The sequence below is a fragment of the Lissotriton vulgaris genome, chromosome 7 (genome assembly GCF_964263255.1).
Source record: "Lissotriton vulgaris chromosome 7, aLisVul1.2, whole genome shotgun sequence".
Classification (NCBI taxonomy): Eukaryota; Metazoa; Chordata; class Amphibia; order Caudata; family Salamandridae; genus Lissotriton; species Lissotriton vulgaris.
The window spans coordinates 132,304,048-132,327,950 of record NC_141695.1 but is presented as its reverse complement, the minus strand read 5'-3'; positions in this window follow the sequence as shown (position 1 = coordinate 132,327,950).

Sequence of the window (23,903 nt, the reverse complement as noted above, 5' to 3'; positions counted from 1 at the left end):
GTGTGAGTGTCTGTAGAGGTGTATGAGTGCATACTTCATTTCATTTCATTTCATTTCATTTGATCTTTATTTCAGCGCATTCTGGCCATAAAAGATACATATAAAACAACAATACATTTTACACAGTCAATACAAGAATAAATACATGATATGCCGTTGGGAACCAGAAATACCATACATTTCATCCAATTAATACAGTACATTACATCAGTTAAAATGGCACGTAAAATATAAGATTAGGTTAAAATACAAATCTAAAAGAAAACTTTTGTGTGGTACCGGAGAGAATGATCCGATTAAGCTACTCAGCAGTATACCTCCAACAAACAGTACAGAACAGCCTAACCTCTACACAGAAAACACCCAACTAAACAACTGCAGCTCCAAACCTCGCTTCTTACGTGAATAACTTACAAACAGTAAGAATCTGCTGACACAGAACACAGTAAGACGACTAGTGTCCGTTTTGATGATCCTATATGCTTCCACATACGAACGAATACCTAAGGCATTGCACAAGGGCCTAATCCATCGTCTACTTGCTAAGTCATATGGGGTGCAAAAAAACAATGTATGATTGTCAACCTCTCTTGAGTTTAGCTGGCAACACGTACAGTTTGCACTATTCGTTAGCCCTATAGGCGTTTCCCATCTTGCTAAAACTACATTCGTTTTAAGTATTCCATATCTAAATGTTAGGTACAGACTTTTTGCGAGTGGAGGTTGTATCTCATCTAAAAACTCCTCAAAGTGTGGTAAGACTTTAAAAGCAAAAAAGCTACTAGTAATAGAGCCACATGAATGGTCACTTTAGGAGTTATGATAAAAATAAGACCAGAATCTTGCCTTAACATGTTTCTTGCAACTTTGTATCAGACATGCCGGATCTACCCTGTAGTGGAGGAGGCCTATTCGATAGAGCCAAGTTTTTACATGCTTCAACCAAGGATTAGAATTATAAACATCAAGGTTCTTCACTTCTAGAAGGCCATCTTTATAGTCTGCAAGTTCTGGAGTACTCCAAAGTCTAACCTGAGTGCATATGATAGTGCTGTATTCATGAGTGACTGCATGTATGAGTGACTGTATGGGTGAATGAATGCATGTGTGTGTATACCTAGGAATCAGTCAGTGGGTATGTAGTAACTTCTATTGGTTTGGCTATGGTTTCAAAAATGGTAGTCTGTATTTTAGAGTGGGTGTATCAAAGCTTATATTAGGGTGTGAGGAGGTGCATAAAATTATCACATGGATGATGGCATCAGTGATGCCATTTGAGATATCATCAGTGATGTCACTGACCATGTCTTGAGCGATTAAATATGTGACGTCATTAGCAGTGCATTGCGGCGTTGCGAGTTATAGTTAGCTCTAGTATAACAGCCACATTTCTCTGGTTTTGTACGAGTGAAATGTCCAACTAACTATAACGTCGCTGAAACCTATGTTTTTTTCAGTGAATTTCTAAGGTATTTTAATTGCTAATTTCTAACTATAATGTCCCTGAAACCTATGTTTTTTTTAGCGATTTGTAAGGTTTTTTAAATGCTCATTTCTAACTATAACCTCACTGAATCCTATGTTTTTTTTGAGAATTTCAAAGGTTTTTTAAATGCTAATTTCTAAATATAATGTTCATTAAACCTGTTTTTTTAGTAATTTAACAAAAAAATTGGTGATATTTTGTAACTTTAATATCCTAAAAATAGATTTTGTCATTTTTTGTTTGCTATTAAAAGCTTGTAATGTCTTCTTTTTTATTAAATACTAAAAGATTTTTTTTTTTAAAGTGGAGTTGCGCACCCATCGTGTACCTATCTCTGTGGGTGCGCAGATTCAATCCGCCATATTGGTGAAGTCATCAAGGATGCGCGTTTCAGCCAGCCCACTCCACTTATGCTTACCGGGAAGGAACAACAATGCTACATGTCCAAGGTCTTCCCTGTAGTGATCTGCTGATCACAGGTCTAGTTGTCAGCATGCCACAGCCACTTCCTCATGGCTGGTTTACACCCTGCCAACAAAAAGGGAAGAGGCACGTGCTGGAGGCCATTTCCATTCTCTCCCATGACTTGATGTACACAGAGTTGATGGCAGCCGAGGCACTTTGCCCGACACGGGCCTCCCGCCATGTGGCGATGACTTGAAGTCCACTGAGTTAGTGCCACCAGAGCTGAGCGGGTGTGCAGCCTGCGAAGTTGCATGGGCCTCAATACACCATCCGGGCAATCAGGACCCGATTTGAATTGTGAGCTCGGCTGGACCACGTGTACCCAACACAGAGATGTCTCCTTGGCGCAGTGTATTGATATGTTCTCGGCCATATGATATCAAGGCCAAGAACCAAATGTGCGACCTTTTGGCTGCCAAGGATGCAGGCTCCAGCCTTGGAGCTCGCTTCAGTATGTGTTGCTCTTTTTGGACACACACCGGTGGCGGAAGGTGAGCAGAGAGGTTTGTTTACAAATCGGCGGGCAGTCACCTCTCGGCGTTGGGAGTGGATGGTGTACATCAGCATGGGTGCCGAGGGGCCTGCAAACACCTCTGGGCGGTGGGAGAGGATAGTGTGCAGCAGCCTGGGTGCGCAGTGGCAGGCAGATATTCTGGGGGGCGGGAGTGAATGGCGTGCAGAAGCCTGGGTGCGCGGCGGCGGGCAGGTACCTCTGGGCGGCAGGAGTGGATGGGGTGCAGCCGCCTGGGTGCGCAGGGGCGGGAGAGCGATGACGGCGTGTGCAGTTGTATGTACTCTGCCATTACTGATTCTATACTATGTTTCAGATGAGTGAGCTTGAAGGCTGCAGTATGTCCTGGCATGTGGTTGGAGACACACCTGTGGCGGAAAGGTGAGCAGTGAGGGTTTTGTCTGCAGTGTCAGCACTCACTCTACCTCTCCATCTCTTCCTTTCTCTCTCTCACACTCTTTCTCTCTCTCCCTCTTCCTCTCTCTCTCACTCTTTCTCTCTCTCTTCCTCTCTTCTCTCACACTTTCTCTCTCTTTCCTCTCTCTCAAACTCTTTCTCTCTTTCTTCCTCTCTCACTCTTTCTCTCTCTCGCTTCCTTGCTCTCTTTCACTCTTTCTTTCTTGCTCTCTCTCTTCCTCTCTTCCTCTCTTTCTCTCTCTCTCTCTCTCCTTTGGTGGGCGCATGACCCACAATCTTACCTTGCTTTTTTTCTTGTGGGCTGTGATTAACAGAGTGTCGAAGGATGACACGCCATGGCTGTACCTACTTTTATTTTGTTGTTTTGTTTAAATAAAATGTTTTATATGTTAATCCATGGATGACTGTGATTCTCATTTGTCCAACCTCAAATGCATCTTGTTATTTTTGTTTGACATCAGCTGATTTGTTACGTTCCAGATTTCGGAAGGTTGTTGTCACATTTGTTTGTCAGGGGGGTCAGGTGGGAATTGCAGATAAGGCGGTGGTGGGGGGCACTCTTGGGTGTCCGGGCTGCATGATCATTGGCTCCATGGCATCTGTTGTTGTTCAGGTGTGGCAGTGGGCTGGGCTCCCTTTCATGTTGCAAGTTGTAGTCTGACTGTACTTCAGGTCAGAGCAGGTATAAACTTCCTGGTGCTAAAGCACCTTATCACCGGTTTTGTGTTCTCTTCGCCGATCTTGCTGGTCATTGAGAATGTTGTGAAGTGGTGTGTTTGCTGATTTTTGCACGGGAATGCCTACTCTGCATCTCATTAGCGATATTTGCCGGGGTCATCCGTGACAATGTTTTTTGAGGCTGCTATTGCTGGTAAACTGGTGATATGGGCTTTTTGCACCAGCTTGTGAATGGTGCGTAAATTTATCACCATTTTTGCTGCGATAAACTTCTGTTAACTCGGCGATGTGTCCTTGATAATAAGCCCCTCAGTGTTTGAAAAGACCTGAGATGTACTCGAGTGCCGCGCACCCAGCGTGTTCACCCTAGGGGGCCGAGCTGAGAGCTGCGCACCTTTCAGATACACATTAGGGGGCCGTGCTGAAAGCTACTCTTGGATCGCGATTCCAAACTTTTTTGAAAAAAACAACCAAAAAATGTTCACTTTCATTAATTTACATTTGCCTCGGGGGCCCCATCCCTCGATGCATGCCCACAACGACATTTTTTTTTTAAGGGGAGGGGGGCCGCGTGGCCCTTCTCCAAGGCCACTTCCAGCCCCAGTGGCCTGGCCTCTCTGTTGGGGACCATCGGGGGAGCCTCAATGACCCCACGGTCCAACTGGCTCCCCTCCTCCTGCCGGAGCCGGCATTGCTTTTGGGCAACGGGAGCTGCTAACATGCAGCTTTCCTTGTCAAAAAGCAAATTCTCCTTTCTTTTATAAAAGCGAAATTAGGTTTTCCTCCTCTTGCTTCAACGAAGCAAACCAGGATTTGCTGTCACGGGGTGGAATTCATGCTTCCGCACTGTCATAGCAAATGGCAATGTCCCGGGGGTGGACGGCCCCGGGACATTGCAGGAGCCTCTATTTTCAGAGCCCCAGGTTGGTGGTGGTCTTCGGGGTTATGTAAATTAGGTTCAGGAGGGCACACAACCCTCCCGCACCTAATTTACATAGCCCAGAGGAGGTGGCGGTGTAATTATATAATTGCCTCCGGGACCTGGCCCACCTGAGGGCTCATGTAAATGAAGTGGGGGAGCACCTGCTTCATTTTGTTTTAAAGATTTTGTCCGGACTCGCGCACCCAGCGCTCATTCAGACGTTTAAAAAAAACTTCTGGATTTTGAGTGTTGGCAGCCAATTAGAATGAAGCTTGTGTTCGGGAGGGGTTGCGAACCCACTGCGGCCAAAGATATCAATGCTTTTATTTTTTGATTTTTCAGCAACTACTGAACGGATTTACACCATTTTCAAAAAAAGGTCACTTTTTGAACCAAGAACTAATTTTTGCCAATTTTCGTGAAATTTCTTTCAGCAGTTTGGCTGTGGCCTTGGATATGGCAATTAAAATGGAGAAAACACTTTTTGGGACCCCCATTTTTCTCAGCCCCCGCTTGACGAATCACCCCCAAACTTTCAGGATAGGAGCTGACCTGGATAGACCTTTTTTTTAGAATTTCGCGAAGATTCATCAATCGACGCCAAAGCTACTAGCAAATCAAAAAAAAATATCCTATGGAAACTAGGTTCTAACTATAACTACCTACTGGTGATTGCCAGTAGGTAATATATATATATATATTGTTAGAAACAGGGATTCCAGGTTGGCTAGACCATGCACAAAAGCAAGGCAGAAACCCCTGTTCTAGTCACGGCAACAAAGTTACACACTGAAGATAACCCCTGCTCACCCCCTTGGTAGCTTGGCACGAGCAGTTAGGCTTATCCCAGACGCAATGTGTAAAGTGTAACACACACAGCAGTGACACACTAGGCACACTACAAAAGACACTCCACACAAGGGTATATAAAAATAGCCTTTGTATTATGTAAAACACGTTTGAATCACAATCACAGATATATACACTGTGCCCACAGGCACCAGGTAATTATTTACAGGGGATTATGTGCAAGGCAGCGCCAATCAGGTCGCTGCCACAACAATCACTAAAGTACAAGTAATCAATATAAAACAACCAGTACTAACTGGTAAAATAATTAGGTTAGCAATATTGCAGTAAGCATAAACCACATTTGCTCAGGCATAAAATGTATGCATTATAGCATGACATTAGGCAATCTCATAAGCATAAAGACAACACCATTAGGCATAAAAATACATTATGCATGCACCTATTAGAATGGGGCATAAACATATGCATTAGGCATCATTATCACATTAGCATTAGGGTATCGTTAGGGCCAATCTTGGCACTTAAAACAACCATTGACTCACATTGTAGATTAGGCTCTGGCGCCACTGCACCTGTGGAGCCCCTACTCTGGGACTCTCAAGGAAAGGAAAAGTTCCCCCCACAGTGCAGCTGCCCACTCCTGCGATGGAGCTGGGTAAAACCAACAAGTTCTGATGACAACTGCGCAGATTGGGGGCCCACTCCGGGGCTACTAAATCAAAACTGGCCAGCTACGGCACCGCTACATAGCCAAGAGAACACTGGCAGCAATGGTGGAAGATGGAGCCCTTCCTTTTCAGGGACTCTCAGGAGGATTGCCCACAATGTCACAGCTGCCCGCTTCTGCAGTGCAGCTAAAAAGAATAAGGCCCACAAAGTACTGACCCAACAATGCCCAGTTGGGAGCCCCACTCCAGGACTCCTGAAGAGAAAACTGCCCAACGTTGCAGCTGCCCACTGTCAGGCGGGGCAACTGTGACACCAACCGCACATGGGCACTTCAGAGGTCGCTTCCGGCACCCTCGATACTCCCCAGAGCCCCCACTCACCGGTACTCTTCTCGGGCTGACTCCTCTGGCCACCGAACTCCTTCGAGCAGGGTACAGGCACCAGTTTGTGCCTCAACAATCCCCTGCTCTTCCAAGACCTTTCTGGATGGCTTCTTGAGGGAGCGGGTTCTCACCAACACATGGGAGCCCCAACCGCTCACCGACCACAGCTTCCTCTTTCTGCATCTGTGTTCTTGGGTGTATGCGCAGGGCTCCCACCAGCTCACGTGAGCCCCCGCTCGGAACTTGGCAACTTCCTGGTTCTGGCCCACCCCCAATTAGGCAGACTCTACCTAGCTTCCGGGTCAGGGCTTCTTTTGTTGGGCCGGGCCGCGGCAGTGATGTTGCTGCAGAAACGCGGGGTGGGCTCCCACTAGTGAGAGAAGCAGAAATGCGGGGTGGGCACACGCCGAAGTTTCAACACGCGGGGTGGGCACCCACGAAAGAGCTGAAAAATGTGGGGTGGGCACCTGCTTAATTTAGAGTAGAAAGCAGGATGGGCACCCGCGGGTCAAATATAAGCGTAGATGCTGGGTGGGTTCCCGCTGATTTCAGTAGCGCTGGGGGGAATTCCACATACCGGGGATTCCCTCACAGCCTTGAGCTGCAGGTGCCAGCTCCTCAACTCCTGGGAAACAAGGACAAAGTGCTCATGGGGCGCTAGAAAGCAGGCAGATCTGGAATAAGGTTGTAGCACTTACAAGGTGCTGGGTTTTACGATGAAGAGGCAAGCCTGGGCAAGGTCAGCAGACCAGGGGACAGCACACTAAGCAGTGCAGCAGTTCCTAAGAACAGTCAGGCATTCCTTCCAGTGCAGCAGCCTTTACTCCTGCAGAGTCTCTTCCTGGGTCCAGCAGAAGGTAGAGGGGCAAGTTGGGCACAGGGGCCAGCATACAGGGTCCAGCAGTGGTTCCTCCTGACAGAGTGTCCCATCCTGGCAGAGTATGCCCTCCCAGAGAGCACAATCACAACACTCTCATGGGGTCACAGCCCATGTATTTTTACACCCTGCTGCCCTGCTACTAGAAAGGGACAGAAGCTTCTGGAAGGGTCTATGGGGAAACCAGTCCCAACTGGTTTTGGGGAGTGTAGAGCACTTTGTTTACCAGGCTTCCCTCCTCCCTTTGTGAGCTGGGGCTTGGTAATCAGACACACCACAGGGGGGTTGAGCCAGCATTGTACAGGGCAGGCACAGACCTATTCAGATACAGAGGAATTCTCCTCCCACTACTCCAATTGTAGATCTCCTATTCAGCCAGACACTGACTCCCCCCGTCCTTCCAGGACCCACCCACTCCTTACCAGCCCCGGTCAAATCTAGAACCAGGCATGCAGGCACACAGCACACAGAAATGCCAACTTCTACAAGTGGCATTCCTGAAACAGTGAAAATAAATCTGCGCACACCATTGCACAGCATTTATTATTTCCATTCCACACACACCGAACATAACATACTTATTTTGTTCCATTTAGGAGTTATCCGATAAAGGCGGGGGGTTCCCAATGTTAGCCTATGGAGGGCAGAGAGCACACACACTTTGCACTGCTAACCAGTGCTAAAGTGTCCAGAGTACCAAAACCACCAACACCATGTTAGAAAAAAGACTACGAGGAAGGCAAAATGTTCAGGGATGACCCTGCAAAAAGGGCCAAATCCAACATATATATGATGTGCATTTGAAATGAGGACATCAGCCTGTGGAGAAAATCGGCGTGTTATGGTGCTGGCTCAACTTTTGAAAAAGTTCCAGGCAGGAACGAAAGGTGTCAGGACTGCGCCTCTTGCTGTTTTACCATTGAATAAATATGCAAATCAAAAGTTTTGAGTGTGGCTCAAACTCTTTCCTGTGAGGGAAGAATTTCTGAATATAGCATTGGCTTGGTCCTGCCGAAGAGCGATGCAGCACCACAAGAGCGCCATCATTTCCCGACACAGAACCAACTCTGTAGCCCATGAAAACGTAAAGGGAAATGTGGTGCCACAAAAGACTGTCTTCGGTATTGAACCCGAGTCAGGCTTGAAAAGTGGGCTTGACACGGGGAAACTGATTGCTGAAATAAATAAATAATTTAAAATTGAGTTTATTACTCGCAACAGCATGAACAAGCACCGCCCACCAGAGGGAAGAAATGTTACACTGCCAATTGAACAACAGACCCCACAATGCAACTTGAAAAGCTGTCCATCAGAGAATATGCATTTGAAATGCAGACATCAGCCTGTGGAGGAAATCGGCGTGTTATGGTGCTGGCTTACCTTTGAAAAAGTTTCAGGCAGGAACGAAACTTGCCAGGACTGCGCCTCTTGCTGTTTTACCATTGAATAAATATGCAAATCAAAAGTTTTGAGTGCGGCTCATATATATATATATATATATATATATATATATATATATATATATATATATATATATATATATATATATATATATATATATATATATATATATATATATATATATATATATATATATATATATATATAGATAGGAAGTAGAAAATAAGTGTACACTAAATCATGCATAAATTTGCACTTGTCAATCACAGCATTTAAGCTGACATTGGTGAAATTTTAGCATCATGTTTTTACAATAACTATGAGATGGTACGTTTTAAGACAGATTCTATTAATTGTAAATAGTGTAAATAGTATGATAATTATTTATTATTGTATGTATTCTATATTTATTACAATATGGTGCACAAAAGTGTTTTCGCATGTATGCTGCTAACAATATAACTTCAAATGAAATAAGACCAACAAAAATGGATGCAAATTCAAACCGGTTAAATCACCTTTTAAAGTGTCAAAACATTGCCATTCAGCACTATAGTATATTTTCACTTTCTATTGTCACGTGGTGGTTAATGAATGAGAGAAAAAAAGTATTCAAATTTGATGTTGTACTGCATGGTCGCTATGTGATCAAGGGTAGTCCTTACCCGAAACGCGTCATGCTGAAACAACCCTGGAAAGGATAATAAACCTAACTTGAATACTTGCGCGCTGCTTGGTGGTCCGTTATTCTGTGATGCTATACTGGTGAAACAGAAGCTGTGTGGATACCAATTGCAAAAGTTGTTTTGTTGCTTTCGCCCCACCGCCCCGCCCTGAAAGTTGGTGGCCGCCCTCAACCTCTTGATGCCTGCGAATCCGGAAGGATAATCTTGGCTGGTGAACCCCCTGCAAGCTGACAATAGACACGCCCGAAAGATCGAGGACGCCGACGCTTGTGTTGGAGGACCCGCGGAGGCTTGACCTCGAACTCGGTGAGTGAAGACAGCGATTGGCAGGACAGGGCAATAAGCGGCAAGCGTACACGGAAGGTTTCTTTTCATAAGCCATTGCATCAAAAGTGCCGGCTGTAATTTGCTTGAGTCATAAAAAGGTAAACATGTTCAACGACGCAGTACGAGAACGTGAAGTTAATGCGGATGCATTATTTGACAATGTCACCAAAATTACTACTGTGAGCACCCATATGAATAAATACAACGATAGTGCTAACAAGGATATTCATAATTTATTAAAGAGTTTAGAGAAGAAAATGAAGGCCGAGATAACCACATGGTGGGAACACAAGTCCCTGACTAAGTATGCTGAAGTGGGCATGGTCCCACGCAGATTGCGTATACTACTGGCCCCGAGTTCCGAGAAACCTAACCCGGCGATGTTGCTTGAGTGGGGTGAGAGCAACCTGCAAACCTCCATGAACCTTATACATATCCTGATCAAATATGCTGATATAGATCGTTTAGCACTAATTGTTGAGATTGAGGAAATCGAAAAGGAACTCTGTAAATCGGACAAGCAAGATTTGATACTGTCAAAAAGGAATGAAATAAAAGAGCGTTTGAAAAAACTTGAGGAGAATTTTTTTTTTAGGAAGGTACATAAATTTGCCCGAGATCTAGAGGACTACCAACGGGGGCAAATATACACGTTTGCAAAAAAATATGACAACATACGCAAACTAAAAGGAACAAACATTGCTAAACCTAATGTTTTGCAAGCTGGTACCGCAAACACAAATGAAGAAGGGCCGGACACAGACACGGAGTCACTAACAAGTGGATCCAGTGTGAACTCAACAGGTGGGGATCCTAACTTTGTTGTCTTAAGTTGGGGAGAGGAGGTTGATTTTTTGGTGGAGGCCCGATTGAAAACCCTGAGACGCGAAACGAAAAAAATCAGGTTGGAAAAGGCGGGACACAATCAGGCGTACAAACCGGAGGAAACGCAAGCGGAAAGCACAAAAAGAAGCAAAACGTTTGGCGCAAGAAATGAGAGTTGATGAACAAACAGTAGTCAATTTAACCACAATGACACTAAATAAAGCGGAGGAGCAACTCTTAGCGTTGGGCCTGAACTACTGTCCTAATACTAATTTCAATTATGCAACCACACGCATTGATCTTGTTTTGTTTATTAGAAAACTAAAATTAAAAAAGTTTTTTGCCATGAAAAATGTGTGGGATGAAAAACGGAGCAAAACGCCTACTACACCTGGTTCCCACTTACAAGCATCAGAAGTACCAACTCTATGGGCCTTACATGAATTGGAAAATGAAGAAGAAAATACCTTACAAATATCGACTCAAACTAGGCTCAGAGAAATGGACCTATTACAAAAAGGTGTAGGTGAGAGCCCACTTAAACCTAAGTCATCATTTATTCCCCTCATGCCAAAAGAAGCCATTGACGTGTTTCATGATCGAGTGACGGAAGAAATTAAAAATCTGCCAAATTAACTGTGAAAAACGTAGAGCAAACCAAAGTCAAATCCAGTTCAAGAACTTGATGGATAAAATGAACAATAACTCAGAAGTCATCGTGAACAAATCCGATAAAGGCGGAAACATTGTCTTATGGCCAAAAGACCAATATGACACAGAAGCAAAGAGACAGTTGGAAGATTCCAATTGCTACGAGAAAACCACCCTGAAAGCCTACAATAAGGTCAAAAACAACATTAAAAAAGAACTACAAAGGTGGAAAAGAGAGGGATTAATTACTAGAGAAGAATTTAACTTCTTGTTTAAGACCCCATCCAGAAATGCCCTTTTTGTATTTATTACCTAAACTACATAAAGGAAAGGTTCCTATACCAGGACGCCCAATCATTTCTGCCATTAATAGTATGACAGAGCATGTGTGCCAAGACGTGGATTTTTTTCTGCAAGATCTGGTAAGACAATGCCGTCATACTTGAAAGATACAGGTGACTTTTTAAAACAAATTGATAATTTCCCTTGGACTCAAGACTTATTGTTATTGACTCTTGATATAGAGTCATTATACACCAGTATACAACACGAGAGTGATTTGCAGGGTGTTGAACATTTTTTGAACTCTCGACCAGCAGAATATGTGTTGCATAACAAGATGTTGATATCCTTGATTACCTGGTGCCTTAATAACGACTATTTTTCCTTTGGCAAGGATCTGTTCAGACAAAAGCGGGGTGTTGCCATGGGGGCCTGCTTTTCCCCGAGCTACGCGTGCTTGCACGTAGGGTTCTGGGAGAGGCAGGTCCTGATGGGGCAACACAAGGAAATGTTTGAACAAAAGGTTATTCTATGGCTTCGGTTTATAGATGATGTATTCATAGTCTGGAAGGGGGACAAGCAAAGTACCAACCAATTCATAGGTAAACTTAACACTAATGACTTCAATTTGCACTTCACGTCACACTGCAGCTCTAGCACAATTGAATTTTTAGATGTGCGGGTACAGGTTGTTGATAACAAATTAACTACAACTGCCTATAGGAAACCCACAGCAGGAAATGTAATTCTCCATGCCTCAAGCGCACACCCGAAACATTTAATCGCAAGTATCCTTTATGGAGAGATCTTGCGATTGAAGCGCATATGCAGCACCCCTGAAGAATTTGAAAAATGTAAAAAGGAAAGTTTAGAACGAATGAAAAGAAGGGGATACACAGAGGACATCTTAACAAAAGCCACACTTAAAGCTAGTGAAAGGCCCAGATCGGAGGTATTGTCAATGACCAACAATGTAGAAAATGAGATCACTGAAAATAATGAGACACCTAGATTAATAACAACATTTAGTAGGCAGGAGCGCAAAATAAGAACTATTTTAAATAGGAATTGGCCAATTGTGTTAACTGATAGCATTTTAAAAGAGAGTTTACCTGACAAGCCCAGTGTAACCTTTAAGAAATGCAAAAATATGGCCGCCTATTTATCTAAAACCCTAGTAACAGGGGCTCCTGTCACTAAAACCTGGTTACCTGTCAAACAGGGGTTCTTTAAATGCGCTACCTGTCGGGCGTGCAATTTTGGGAAGAACACCACCAAATACAGCACGCCTTTTAAAGACTTTGAAATGGACATCAAGGGAAATTACAACTGCCGCACAGAATCTGCGGTATATGTACTCACGTGCACCTGTGGGCTTAAATACGTGGGAAGTACTAAGCACCCAGTGCACGTGAGGATCTTACAACACATCAGAGCAATAATTAACTGCGATCCTACCTATCCGGTAGTGAGACATTTTAAGACAACGCACGATAAAGACATTAATTGTCTTTCGTACTTTGTCATTGACATGGTACCGGTACCCAAAAGAGGCGGGGATAGAGAGAAACTATTGAGACAATTGGAAACTAAGTACATTTTAAACCTAAACAGCAAGTCTCCGAATGGCTTGAATAACACGGAAGATTAACACACATTCCTTTAGAAATTTCCTCAAGTCCTTAAAATCAATACAGGACAGGCACATTAAAGCTTCTTGAATCTACAGTGTTTGAAATTAAAGAAAAATATAAAAAAGGATAAAAACTAATTTAGTTTAAAAACAATAGACACTGTAGACTTGAGAGAGTCAAAAATAAGTGGATTAACCCCCCAGATCAAAATGCTAACTCAATATTTTATCGTAAATCTTTTTTTATCCTCACTTATTTATGATTGTAAATCTTTTCTCACTGAACGCTTTGGGCAATGATAAAATAGAATGTTTAACTGAGTCAATGTGAAGTGACATTCGGGATAGGATGTCTACGTTATTCTTATTGAAACTCATGAAATGCACTTTATCAAGGTAAATCTGTAAACATTACATGCATATCGGTAAAATCGAATGAGCAGTTAATTTTTGCGATATTTGCACATAAATAACTGCCTTAAGGCAGTAGAAAATAAGTGTACACTAAATCATGCATAAATTTGCACTTGTCAATCACAGCATTTAAGCTGACATTGGTGAAATTTTAGCATCATGTTTTTACAATAACTATGAGATGGTACGTTTTAAGACAGATTCTATTAATTGTAAATAGTGTAAATAGTATGATAATTATTTATTATTGTATGTATTCTATATGTATTGTAATATGGTGCACAAAAGTATTTTTGCATTTATGCTGCTAACAATATAACTTCAAATGAAATAAGACCGACAAAAATGGATGCAAATTCAAACTGGTTAAATCACCTTTTAAAGTGACTCAACATTGCCATTCAGCACTTTAGTATATTTTCACTTTCTATTGTCACGTGGTAGTGAATGAATGAGAGAAAAAAAGTATTTAAATGTGATGTTGTACTGCATGGTCGCTATGTGATCAAGGGTAGTCTTTACCCGAAACGCGTCATGCTGAAACGACCCTGGAAAGTATAATAAACCTAACTTGAATACTTACGCGTTGCTTGGTGGTCCGTTATTCTGTGGTGCTATACCGATGAAACAGAAGCGGTGTGGATATATATATATATATATATATATATATATATATATATATATATATATATATATATATATATATATATATATATATATATATATATATATATTGCTAACCTACAGCAGAGCCCCCTCCATGAAAGACAGTTTAGGGAGCACGAGTCCCGAAGTTATTGAAAAGACTTCCTGGCTTCACACAAACAGTGGGTTTTACAGATGCAAGACATGTAAATCCTATATTCATGGCATTAACGCTAAAACCTACAAAGATGCATTCTGTGACAAGGAGCATCAGATTAACAAAGTGCTGACATGCAAAACTAAATTTGCTGTGTACGTTCTTATTTGTCCATGTGGATTAAGATACGTGGGCAGCACTAAATTGGCAGTGCATAAACGTATTTTACAACATCTCCGCGCCATAGCCAATCCTGATAACACCTACCCTGTGGCAAGGCATTTTAAAGAAAAGCAATGCAATGACAATTCTGGTTTAAAATACTTTGTGATAGATGCAGTTAGTGCCAGTAGAAGGGGTGGGGACAGGGAGTCCAAGCTGCGCAAGCTGGAAACCAGATATATCTTACAGCTGGACTCCAAAAGCCCTGGAGGACTCAACATCACAGAAGATTTACATACATGTCTAGCATACTGACCCACATGATACACATATAGTAGAGAGTAGAGACTAAAAATCTTGTTATTCTGTTATTTGAATCTTTAACAATCACAAATTTAATGGCTGGTATTTCGGCAATGTGATTATCAGACAGCAAGTTTTACTCTTGATTCTATTTATACTGCTACATGGTTTTACCTAGGAAGCTACCTTTTTTCTAGCAAGTAACAAGGTACTACATCAGTCTGTTCCCCTAATTTGATGACAATACGTTACCCCTGAAGTAATGTCCAAATAGGAGAACCTTTCACCATGGTATGAAAGCAATATACAGCTGTATCATGCTTCGCTATTGCATAAGATTCCACGGTGAGTTGAGAAAACCATTATGTCTTTTACTTTCTAGGTGCTGATCGTGATTTATAACAGGGGGTAATGATACCCACAGAATAAACAGTATACATTACATTCTGCACCAGTATAGGAAAGGTCCTGGGTACAGAAACCCAAAAGATATTTTATCATGATTACAACCTAACAGATGTTAGAAGAGTTTTTAAAACACTTTTTGACACTTCGCACTTTCAGGCACTTTTTGCAATTTATTTAGACAGACCCAGTAGACAGCAGACATGTTATATGAGATGTACTTCAGTGTGTATTAGTCTTAGGGAGATATGATGATGATTAGTTTGCATCTTTCTTCTTCATTTTTTGACCTGACCTTTGGCGGTACATTGATTGTTCATGTCTATCACATGGACAAAACATGGGATTTAGCCTGAAATCAAGCATACTGTATATGCAACTAACGAGGCCACTACACATGGGTAATTCTACATGAGTCTGTGACTCTAAGTTTTACACACATTCCCTATCAGTCGATGAGGGACGGTTATGTGTAGCAGAATTATTAAAGGTGCAACACATTTGTCCTGTCCGGCTGGATAGGCCACTTTGAAGTACGGTCCCGCCAGACCCAATATTAGTGGACAGATCAATTCAGATTACAGCTGAACTGTCAATTTAAAAATTATTTCATCATATTTAGCAAGAGACCAAATAGATTAGTTTATCAGCTAGCAGTAACACGCACCTAATAGAGAATATAGGGTACCCCGATAAATGTGGGCCCACAGAAAGGATTGAGGGACTATGTTTCAATTGGCTGATTACCAGACACAGTCGCCTGACTTAATTTGATATGCCAGATTTGCACAATTGCATTTTTGCACAAATAACAATTTTCTTTTAAGATCTGTTTTATACACATGTTTTAATAATTGTTTTATCATGACAAAGTATTTAACTGGTAATATTCTATATATTTATTTATTTGCGGGAAGTTGCACATGCTTATGAACTAGGCCAAATGAGTTAATTAATTTTGGAATCACCTGTTTAGAATTCTTAGACAGTAACAGGTGGTTGTAACCACAAATAAGCACATTTATTGTTCATATTTTGTCTATGTCTATGGTGGAATCTGTCACGTGATGCACTTTGAAACTTGCATGGTCACTTTAAAAACTGTTGAAAGCCTCAACCACATTGTCATGTGATCAAGGCTCGGAGGAGCAAAAACATTATGGCGGCAGTTCGCAACAAATAAAGCAACTTGCACTTTCTTCTTTTCTTCCGGTCGTGCCTGCGTTGCTGCGGTGGGGACAGGATTTCCTTCGCCAAAGCTGTGTGATATATATATATATATATATATATATATATATATATATATATATATATATATATAAATTCCAAAGTCCACTCTCAAACGCTGACTGCGGCCCCTCGGGAGGTGGCACCAATGCCGGCCGAGCAAGCCGGTAATTCAATGATAAAGTTCCAAACTTAACAGGTGCTCTCAGTCCGCAAAACAACACGACACCGCTGTAGTCTTCAAGGGTGTTTATTTAACTAACAACATGTTTCGGCTGCGGACAGCCTTGTTCACGTTAGTTTGAAAAGGCAGTTTCCGTGGTAAATAAAGTGTCCGGAAGCATAATCATGGAAACAGGACTTGAAAACCACAAACCATAAATTGCAAGATAAAACTATTTACACGAAACATAATTGTGCAGAAATTGAATTTCTTGTATCAAGCATTGCTCAAACTTAAATTTAACAGTTCTAATATAAAACTAAAAAGTTTGTACATGTTGTGAAAAAATGCTCACAAATGTCAGGAATTCATGTTTGTCCCGCTAATATATATGCCCCCCCCCCTATCATGATTGTAATTCAGTCTTTTGAGTTTATGCCACTTTTTCAATTTAAGTTTGCGTATAAACTTAAAGATATCAATGCGTGTTGTGCAATATTCAAATGGCATGGAGGGACAAAACGAAAGACCCAAGCTCAAAGTCGATTTTTCTAGATATGACATTTTTCTCTTTGAAAGATTTATTATAGTTTTATTTACCAGTTCTTCGTCCATTGACCAGGACTCTCGGATTTCTCCTCATGTTATTGCCCTCATTGTTGTGCCTTGGTATTTTACCAACATATCACATTGGTTACCACACACACGTAGTATACTATCTATGCATATTTCACTTGTGTGCAAGTCCTTCCTTTACTGTGGAACGTTTGTTTACAATGTGTTTGTGACCTTGTTGATTTCTGGTGACACCATAAAATCACACCGCCCAAGGTTTCTTTTGTGCAAAACATCTAGACATACAATGTATTCATGCTCATGATATCTTGATTAATTTTTTATATTGGTATCTACACTTTGTACCGCTAAGTGTTGTCATACTGCACGTTACATTTCTGGTTTCAGATTTCACTAGACATCATTTACTGTGTCTTAGGGGCATGGTGTCATTGGCACCCAGCCATGTAGCCCTTTCATTTGTGTTGTACTTTACGCAATTTTGATGTGTTGTTCTTACACGAACTTCACGCTAAGGATACGTTGGCTTAGCAACCTGTAGTCCCACGCAGCCCTTGGCAAACTACAACCATGGCGGCGGAGGCTTTGTGTACATTTGTATATTTTGGGCAAACTTGACAATGCGTCTTGTCTTAAATCATTGATTTCAACAGTGCATATATATTAGCGGGACAAACATGAATTCCTGACATTTGTGAGCATTTTTCACAACATGTACAAACTTTTTAGTTTTATATTAGAACTGTTAAAGTTAAGTTTGAGCAATGCTTGATACAAGAAATTCAATTTCTGCACAATTATGTTTCGTGTAAATTGTTTTATCTTGCAATTTATGGTTTGTGGTTTTCAAGTCCTGTTTCCATGATTATGCTTCCGGACACTCCATTTACCACAGAAACTGCCTTTTCAAACTAACGTGAACAAGGCTGCCCGCAGCCGAAACATGTTGTTAGTTAAATAAACACCCTTGAAGACTACAGCGGTGTCGTGTTGTTTTGCGGACTGAGAGCACCTGTTAAGTTTGGAACTTTATCATATATAAATATATATTTATATATATATATGTATTCCAGCGAACTCGTCCCAAAGTCCACAAAGACTGCAACAATCCTTCACAGTTACGGACAGACGAAGAGAGGAACCCAGAAATGGTGCCAACAAGTGATTTTATTTCAGCTCAATCTTGCTCAGCATGCCCGCCATTACGCGTTTCGACAGTCTTGATCACATGATGTGATCGCAAAGTTACATGGGATTTTATCCAGTTTGGTCATAGACACAAAAGGTGGACTAGATTATAACCACCACATTAAACACATAGCATTCTTTCAAAAGGGTACATGGAAACAATAAAGGGACTATCGTTATTGTTGGTATAATCCATTTCCATCTTGAATATAACCCATAGTGGGTAAATAAACTGAAGTATATACATGTGCAAATACGCAAATAAATATCATGTACAAAAAACTTCATAAATATACACATATAAATATATAAATATACAATTCATTTAAAACCATTGTTGAATTTCATGATTATCAAGAGGATATTGTTTCACCAACCCTTTTTGAAAAAATGTTAAAAGAATATATCCCAAGTGGGAATTTCCAGAAAAGTGTCATGTGCTGTATGTAAACAGAGACCCTATGCAAACATATCCAATTCCCATATTGTAACAAGGAGCAGCCATCATTGCAAAAATTGCAAATAAAGAATATATTGAAAGTGATTAAGTGCAAATATCTCAGTTTCCTTAAAAAGGGAGGAGCCCCTCCCTGTTTCATATTTATAACTCTGACAGATATAAATACACGGCAGCAACCCGAATAATGCAAAACAATACTATTGACTACAAATTTTACAATTTATATTTGGAACAGTTCATTCTAACAACCAAACAGTATGATTAAGTCAAGCTCTGGTATAGGTTCACCCCGTTTTCCGATAAGAACTACAAACAAGTATATAGGTCCTCACTGGCGTTAAGACCTCCAGGGGCACGACTGTTGAGTTCTAGGATGTACCTAGTTTCAAGTACCCTGAGCAGCCCATCCCTATTAACCCCTCTCTTCAGGGGTGGCACACAATCTATCACAAAATAGACAAGATGTTTGGGATCACTCCCGTGTACCGCCTGAAAATGGCGTGCCACAGGGTAGGCTTGTTCCTTATTTGTGATTGCCCTCAAGTGCTGCAGTATTCTCCTGTGAACCGGCAGCCGGGTACTCCCTACATACCTAAGTTCACAGGGGCACTGCAGCACATAAACGGCAAACTCCGTTTTGCAAGATAACTGTTTGGTTATCAGAACTGGATCTTCCTTGAAAGGGATGAAATAACGTGTTGTATTGCATCCGTTTTTACAGGCTTTACAGCTGGAACATTTCAGGAAACCTTTCTTTAAATTCATAAAGGTCTTAGATATTGGGGGTTCCAGATGATTTTTCACTAGCCTGTCAGACATGGAGGTAGATTTCCTAAAGGAAAACTCTGGCCTTCTGCCAACTGAACCCCCAATGACGGGATCCCCCGTCACTAGGTTCCAGTTGCGGCTGAAAATCCGCCTGATTTCCCTATGTTGCTGGTTATAGGTAACCACCACTCTCGAGCTATCTTTGGGTACAACCTCTGACTCCATAACATTCTTGGATTTGGGCACTAGAATCTCTGCCCTGATCAGATTATTGGCTCGTTCCATGGCCCTTTTGACCGTTTTGGCTGAATATCCACGTGCCAAAAAGCGTAAACGGCTTTCATCCATAGCCCTAGTGCACTGCCTCTCATCACTACAAATTCTTTTGATGCGAAGCATCTCCCCAAAGGGGATGCTTTGTATCAAGTATATGTATATATATATATATATTCACTGAAAAAACCATAGGTTTTACACACATTATAGTTAGGAAGTAGCATTTACAAAACCTATGAAATTCACTGAAAAAACCATAGGTTTGACACATGTTATAGTTAGCTGGACATTTCACTCATATAAAACCATTGAAATTCCCCCGTTATAGTTACTTCAGCTAACTATAACTCGCGCGCCCGCAATGCACTGCTGATGACGTCACATATTAAATCACTCATGCTTTGAACATTTTAGTTTCTATTTTTGAACGTGTGTATCAAATGTTATATTATGGTGAGAGGAGGTCTGCCAGTCTTTCACACGGATGATGTCATCAGTGATGTCATCAGTGATGTCATTTGAGATATCATCAGTGATGTCATGAGTGATGTCACTCACCATGTCATGAGTGATGTGATATGTGACGTCATCAGCAGTGCATTGCGGGCGCGCGAGTTATAGTTAGCTGAAGTAACTATAACGGGGGGAAAAGCGGCGATACTTGGAGCATATTATGAAGGAGACGTAATACATTATCATCGGTTTCATCGACACGACACTGCCGATAAAACAACGATAATAGCCTTCATAGTATGTTCTACAAATTGCAACCGAAACCTACATTAGTTGTCTTTATATCTAACATTAGGTTCGATTACAATTCATAGAGCACATTATCAAGGCCGTTATCGCCGCTATATCTGCAGTTTTCTGCCGATAAAAGCGGCGTTAATGTTTTGCCTATCCTTGAAAATATTCTTCAGCACCTTCTTGAAAACGGCATTACATCGCCTGCCGTAAGACCACTTTGCATATGTGCCACACAGTAAGTTAATAACATGCAAAGTGGGCGTACGTTAAAGCACATGCAAAATGTGGTTTGAGGGGAAAACAGCCTATCACGAAAAGAGGCGTTGCGAGAAAAAGAGGTGGAATAATCTTGTTTATCGTAGGACTGCTAAAGCCTGCTCTAATCAAGCATTCGGCAGCGTTAACATGGGGGTGTGGAAAATAAAACTGAATCCACCCCGTCCCCTAATTACAAGGCACACATTACTGCGTGAAAACAACTTTTGTTTTCACGCAGTAATATTAAGTACCGCCGGCTGTTACAGGATTTACTATCACATATGTGTTCGCATTGATATTAACGCACTAACACCGCGCAAAATTCCGCCAATAGCGTCGATATTTTAAACGCCGAGCAGCGGCGATTTTTATCACTTACGAGCCTTGCTACTATGAACGTTTATCTCCTAAGTCTGTGATTCTCAAACAGTGCACCGCGGCTCCCCTGTGCACCGTAATGAGGTGCCAGGGGCGCTGCGCACACTCTAGAGTGACTAACTGTCCGTAAATTCTACGGACATCCCTACCCTGTTATCTGTAATTGTGGCCATCACAAGGAGCAGCGCTGCTCCCCTCTGAGAGGCCTCACTCCCACTGCTGGAGCGTCCTCGCACTCCTCCAGGAGCACAGGAGCAGCCCCTCCCGCCCATTGAAGTTCTGTATCGGGCTCATTGCCACTTACTGAATGAAAATGGGACACTCAAGGATGTTAAAGTATGTAGCGCTCCTCCTGCTACAGCATACAGAAGGGATTGTGTTAGATATAAAAAAGTAAAACGCCCACGCTACAATGATATAGAACACTTCCTTTTAAGAAGCCTGTGAAATAAGTTTAAAAGATCAGGTTAACGTTCTTTTACTCTCTCATCATTCTTGAACATAAGTATTTACAATATTATATTCAACAATGCCATGGTTGCTGCTTTTTTATTTTAAGAAATTAGCAACCATTGACAAAGCCAATAGTCATGGCTTCTTTTTCATGAGAAAATACTTGCTATATTGTATATCTGCATACAATGACAGATACAACATAACACCAGTCGGGCGCAACACTATGCTAAGCACAGATTTTTGGCCTACGTGTTTTAAACTGCCCTCTGAATTACATCCAACCCCCCCATTTTTTTAACACCTCTTAAAGCCCTGGAAACAACACCATTCAACATTTAACATAATTTACCTCCAATGTTTTCATATATCAGCGTTGGTGAACTGACTCAGTGAAATGGCGCTGATTTCATAAAATCACTTTTAAGGCGCTCCTTATGACAGTGTACCCAATCCTGCGTGGAAGTGCTCACATAAAACATGACACTGGTATGACCAGGATAGACAAAGAAATAACACAGTGATGGAAAAGTTTCTTTATTTTTTATACTTACCTAAGAAATAGTAACAAAGTAAACCAACATTTCTTTAAAAAACATAGTATCTATGGAAGAAAAGTAAAAATAAGGTTATAATGTACATTTCATAAAACAAAACAAAGTAGGATTGAATGAAACAGAAAGTGAAAGAAAAAAAGACTGAGGGAGAGTAAGAGACAGAGACAGAATGTGTAGTATATAAATCAATGAGTAAGATAATTAATTGAAAGAGATAATAGCACTGAAGGAATGACTGTCTAATCGAAAGCAAAGTGAGAGAAAATGAGAGTATGATCAGTGATAGTACACAAAATAAACAGTCTCTTAAAGAAACAGACTAAGAGTACAGGAATGTCTTAAGGAGATAGATAAAATAAAGGAAAAACAGTAAGAGAAACAGAGTGAAAAAGGGTGAGTAACAGAAGATGAACGGAGTAGAAATAGACAAGGACTGTAGGAGACAGATAAATAGAAATGAAGTAGGGTAAGGGAAGTAAACTATGGGCCTTATTTATGAAGGCCTTGCGCCGCCCATGCGTCACTTTTAACATGGGAAAAAGTGGTGCATCGGTGGCACAAGGCTTTCATAAATGAGGCCCTTTAGATTTAAGTTTAAGAATTGAGCATAATTAATGAAAGCAGAGTAAAGGAACAAATATTAAGGTACGGTAAGACAAACAAATTAAGGTTCTAGAAACAAAGGTGATGCAAGGTCAATAAAGGTGAGTCACCATGTGAAAACGGAAGAAACAAACTGAAGAGATAGATAGACTGAATAAAATAGTGACAGAAAGATGTTAGAGAAACAGGAGAGAAAATTAAACAACGCAAAATGTGGATGAGTTAAACGGAATAAGCGTGACTGAACAGTACTGACAAAGGAAGGGGATGAAAGGAATAAGGATAAGAGAGAGGCAGAGAAAACTCTCGGATGTTATTAGTTGTACTTACCTTATAAATGTAATATCTGTGGAAGACAATAAAAAAATCTGTTATAATACATATTTCTAAATCCAATGTAACAAAATAACTTAAACAACATATTACATGGTTTATTTTTGCTGTCCTCAGAATATATTGATTTTCACTATAAACAGTGATTTCAATAGTAATCATCATGTAAAAGCGGGGAAAAAAAACACAATCTAAATGATTGTGTTTAAAAAACTCGTACAAGATCTCTATACATAATATAAATACCTGAAAAAAACATGTCTTAAATGTTTTTCCCTAATTCGCATTTTCTTGAGTAAGCACAGTACATCTTAAACAGTTACAAACTAATTAAACCATAGCAGTTATTTTTAAATACGTCTCAACAAAGCTCCGTGCAAGTATGTTCTTAAAACATTTATCTTAAGTACACATTTTCTTCTCTCATACCTTTCCGCGTGGCCAAATAGTATGAGTTAACTCGTTATTATTTAAATACCTCTCAACAAACTTCCGTCCAAATATGTTCTAAAAACATTTATCTCAAGTACACATTTTGTTGTCTCATATTTTTCCGCGTGGCCAAATAGTATGAGTTAAGTAGTTATTTTCTCAAATTACTTAATCTTAGTCTTATCCATTCTTTTCTCAACCTTTCAAATAAAAATTCTAATGTGTTCTGTACCATCAAACATTAAGTAAACTTGTACCTGATGCTTTCACTATGCCAAATACAAATTTCATTTCTAGATTTGCACACCCTCAGTCACATGATATTTCTAAACAATAGAGTTTCATATCTTTACAGTATTAATCTTCCTA